This window comes from Magnolia sinica, chromosome 6 (genome assembly GCF_029962835.1).
Source record: "Magnolia sinica isolate HGM2019 chromosome 6, MsV1, whole genome shotgun sequence".
Classification (NCBI taxonomy): domain Eukaryota; kingdom Viridiplantae; phylum Streptophyta; class Magnoliopsida; order Magnoliales; family Magnoliaceae; genus Magnolia; species Magnolia sinica.
The window spans coordinates 58,847,430-58,852,569 of NC_080578.1; positions in this window are offsets into that span (position 1 = coordinate 58,847,430).

Sequence of the window (5,140 nt, forward strand, 5' to 3'; positions counted from 1 at the left end):
ATAGGCCAGGATGTGATTTCAGCGCGTTTATATAGGTCGATCAACTGTGACGGACCTGTATCAAATCAACGGTCGTTGTCACTCAATCAAGGCAACCAGTATACCGATATGTGTAGGGAAATTTCCCTGGTCCATGGGTGAAGTTTGGTCAGAAATTGACAGTCTAAAATCTCCAATTTTGCCTGTAAGCGAATGGTCCAATTCACTTAAGTTTGGCTTCATTTTCTAAAGATATTTACGTTTCTCACACACTTCGCTCAAGGCTCAAGTTGTGCATTTCTGGATACTATTGGGCTCGATTTCCACGATGGTTGTCAAGCCCAACAAGGTGGTCCTAACTCTATAGCTTCGCGGTCATCAGACTTTTGACGCGCAGTCTAGGTCCGATACGGAGTTTCAATGTGCTCCCAAGAGCAACCGGCTTTTGGGATTTCTCCTAGGTTTTTAAGTAGTGTTGAGTCAGTGATTTTGACGGGTTTGGGTCTTGCCATTTGTATAGATAATGGTTCAAGCTAATCCACCAATAAATTCAGTTTAGTACTTAATTAATTTTCATCTAATTTCTACAGAATACGATCCTTAGGGATTTCTGCTTGAGGCGGTACTCGGGCCTTTGTATGTATTTTTCCAAGATGTTACAATCTACCCCCCCCTTAAAGAAAAATTTTGTCCCCGAAATTAGTACCTTTTCATACTCCTCGAGGATCTGAGGGTAGTTCTTATGGACTTCGGCCTCTGTTTCCCAAGTAGCCTCTTCCTCAGTATGATGAGTCCACAATACCTTTACAAGCAGGATAACCTTGCTGCGCAGCACTTGTTCCTTCCCATCTAGAATATGTGTTGGTCAAAGAACATAGGTATCATCTTCACTTAGATGTACTTGCTCCCATTTGATAATATGAAAAGGGTCAGGAATATATTTCTTTAGCATCGATACGTGAAATACGTTGTGCACGCCTGTGAGTGGTGTGGGTAAGGCAAGACGGTATGCTACCATACCCACTCGATCTAGAATCTGGAATGGGCTAATGAATCTCGGAGTAAGCTTCCCTTTCTTGCCAAATCGAAGGACTCCCTACATGCGAGAAACCTTAAGAAACACATGGTCCCCAACTTCAAATTCCAACCGTCACTGACGTGTATCAGCATAACTCTTCTGTCTGCTCTGGGCTGCAAGAAGTTGACGCATAATAATATCAATCTTTTCTGAGGTCACCTGAACCAAATCTGGACCAATCAAGCTCTTTTCGCCAACTTTCGCCTAACAATGTGGTGCTTGACATGGGCGCCCATACAATGCTTTGTAGGGAGCCATGCCAACGCTCTCTTAGAAGCTGTTAGTATAAGCAAACTCGGCATAGGGAAGATAGTCATCCCAACTGTCCTTGAAATCAAGCACATGCACCCGCAACAAATCTTCTAATATTTGATTTACCCATTCTGTCTGCCCATCGGTCTGAGGGTGGAACGCAGTACTGAACTTCAGTTTCACTCCCATTGCTTCCTAGAATCGAGTCCAGAAAATAGACTTGAATCACGTGTCCCGGTCCGACACAATCTTCATAAGAACTCCATGCAGCCATACAATATCCTTGATGTACAGCTTGGCTAAATCATCTGCTGAGTTTGAAACTCTAATTGGGAGGAAATGAGCTAATTTTGTCAATCGGTCCACAATCACCCAAATGGAGTTATGCCCCTTTCTCATCTTCGATAACCCGGAAATGAAATCCATAGATATGAAATCCCATTTCCATTCAGCTATTAGCATGGGTTGAAGTAAACCAGGGGGTCGGTGATGCTTGGCCTTGACCTACTGGCACGTGAGGCAACGAGACACGAAGTTTACTATCTGGGCCTTCATGTTGTCCCACCAGTATGAACGCTTCAAATCATGATACATCTTTGTACTACCAGGATGCATTGCCAATTTTGAATTGTGAGCGGCTTCTAGGACTTCCCTTCTCAAGTCATGGAGATTTGGGATGCATTGGCAGCCATGGTATCTCAAACATCCATCTAAGCCAATCCTCCATTCAGATTCTTCACTTGCTTGCTCTCTCATTTTCACCAACAACTAATCTTTTTTCTGTGCCGCAATGATTCGATCATCAATAAGTGGTTGCATATAGAGGTGTGGGACGTTCACGAACGGCTCCTCTATTGTAAGCTTCTGTTCGAAGTCTCGCACAAACTCTACCATATTCCACTCTTCTATCATTAGTGGAGCTGCAAATTCTATTGTCTTCTTGCGGCTCAATGCATCAGCCACAAGGTTGGCATTGCCAAGATGGTAGGAGACCTCAAACTTGAAGTCTTTTAAGGTTTCCATCCAATGACGCTACCTCATATTCAGGTCTCTCTGCATGAAGATGTACCTGAGGCTCTTGTGGTCGCAAAAGAGCTCGAACTCCTCTTCGTAGAGGTAATGTCTCCAGAGCTTTAATGTGAAAATGACCGTCGCTAATTCCAGGTCATGCATGGGGTAGTTCTCCTCGTGTTTCCTCAACTGTCGCAATGCATAGGCAATCACTTCGTCCTTTTGCATAAGAACATAACCCAAACCAACATGAGACGCGTCAGTGTATATAGTATATCTGACCCCTTGTTCTAGCAATACTAGTACGTGTGTGGACGTCTGCTTGTCCATCAATTCCTGAAAGCCTGCTTCTGGTTTCTCGTTCCAAGTAAACTTAAGATCTTTTCGAGTGAGTTGAGACAATGGTCGGGCTATCTTGGAAAAGTCCTTAATAAATCGACGATATTAGCCTATAAGGCCAAGGAAACTGCTCACTTATGTAATCAAACCGGGCTGCTCCCAATCTTGTACTGTGGTCACCTTAGCGAGGTCCACGTCAATACCTTCCTTGGACACCACGTGTCCCAAAAACTTGACTTCTTCCCTTCAGAAGTCGCACTTCCAGTATTGAGCAAATAATTAATTCTTCCTGAGAGAATCGAACACTGCTTCCAGGTGCTCTTTATGATCCTTTTAGCTCTTGGAGTATGTCAATATGTTATCTATAAATGCGATGACAGACTAGTACAAATACAGTCGAGGCACCCGGTTCATGAGGTCCATGAACACAATCGGTGCATTTGTAAGTTCAAATGACATCACGAGAAACTCATAGTGCCCAAAACTTGTTCTGAATGTTGATTTCTGCACGTCTTTATCCCTGACATGCAACTGATGATAATCGGACTGCAGGTTGATTTTTTAGAAATATTGTGCCCCTTTCAACTGGTCAAATAGTTCATCTATCCTAGGCAGTGGATACTTGTTCTTGACCATGACGAGATTCAGCCTGCGAAAATCAATACACAACCGCAGTGATCCGTCCTTCTTCTTTACAAACAATACATGTGCTCCCCAAGGAGACACGTTAGGCCGTATAAAACTTGATTCCAATAGATCATCTATCCATCTCCTCAATTCTTCCATTTCACATGGAGGCATGTGGTATGTCGGTAAGGAAATGGGCGTCGCACCAGGCACAAGGTCGATAGTAAAGTCGGTCTCGCATTGAGGAGGTAGTCTAGGTATTGTTCTGAACACGTCTATGAAATATTGGACTACAGGCGTGTCCCTAAGTGTCGGACCATCAACGCTCTCTAATAAGGAAGCGTAACAACTAATATGGTAGGGCCAACTGACCTGAACTGGGAAAGTAAACGTCGTGCCCTCAGGTCCATGGGCTATCACCATTATAGTATCACAATCGATCTCTGCCTTCATTTCGTGAGCCAATCCATGCCGAGGATGATGTTGTAATGATGCAGCGGAGTGACAATCAGGTCAATGTGCACTGTTCTGCTCCCTAAGTTTATTGGGCAATCTTTACAAAACTTAATAACGTCAGAGAAAGTCCCTGTCGTGGTAAGGACTCTCACCCCAACCATAAGAGTAGTGCTCAACCCTAATCACTTGACTGTAGAGCACGATATTATCAAAATAGTGGACCCGGTGTCCACCAATAGAAAGACAGGTGTACCTTGAATGTGGGTAGTGACTTCAAAGGCTAAGGGCACTACAGTTGCTGTCTCAGATGCTCCATCTGCTAGTGCATGTACACATACCTATTGAGGATGATTTGGTTGCACTGCCATAGGTTGTTGAGGCGGCCCATTTCAGGATATAGGAGGTCGGTTGTACGGCTGTACTAGCGGTGCCGATCGTAGAGGTGGAGTTGAAATAACTTGTGGCAACTGACGGTTGATCTTCTGAGGTGGCATAAAGTCATTGTCCCTCATCTTGGTAAAGTAAAAGGGATCGTTATGACCCATCTTCTTATAGTAGGTGTGCGGTAGGTCTGATCGCTTCTGATGGGTTGGTGAAGCCATAAGCCTGGGAGGTGAATCTATACGTGGCCTCTTGCCTAGAAATGGTCGGTTCGATAATTCAGATCGAGGCCTTGGGCCCATGGGCATACGTGTCCAGGACAGTTTCTCGCCATCCCGCTTGGTTCGCAGAGACATGTTTACTAGTTCAGCATAGTTGGGAATGATAGCGTAACACAACTTCGTACGGATATCGGGCCATAGACCCTCAAAAAATCATCACATTCTTATTGACTCATCTACTAGGATCAAAGGAGAATATCTGGCTAGCTCCATGAAGCGGTTCTCGTACTCGATCACGGTCATCCCCCCTTGTCGAAGGTAGAGAAATTCACCCTCCTCCTCATTACAATATGTGAGAGGGAAATACTTTCCATGAAAGCATGTTTCAAATGTGTCCCACGTTCACATGTATCTTGCGGGAACAGTTCGTAGGATGCTGTCCCACCAGAGACTGGCCTCCTTCTCGAACATATAGGTCACAAGCTCCACTTGCTCTGCCTCAACACAGTGCAATGGCTTCAACATCTTGGACATGCGATCCAACCAATACTCTGCCTCCTTGGGTCGGTGCGTGCCCTCAAAGGTATGAGGGTGGAAACACTGGAAGCGTTCAAATAGGCTACTGGTATTCAAATTTCCAGCAGGCTACACAGGTGGTGCAGATAGGACTATACTCATATTTTGGGCAATGGCCCCCACAATAGTGGTCCAAACTTGCTGTTTTGCTACATTAGGAGCATCATCTGCTCTAACCTATCAGGGGGAGGAGCCGCCTAAGGCATGTGTGGCATCGACG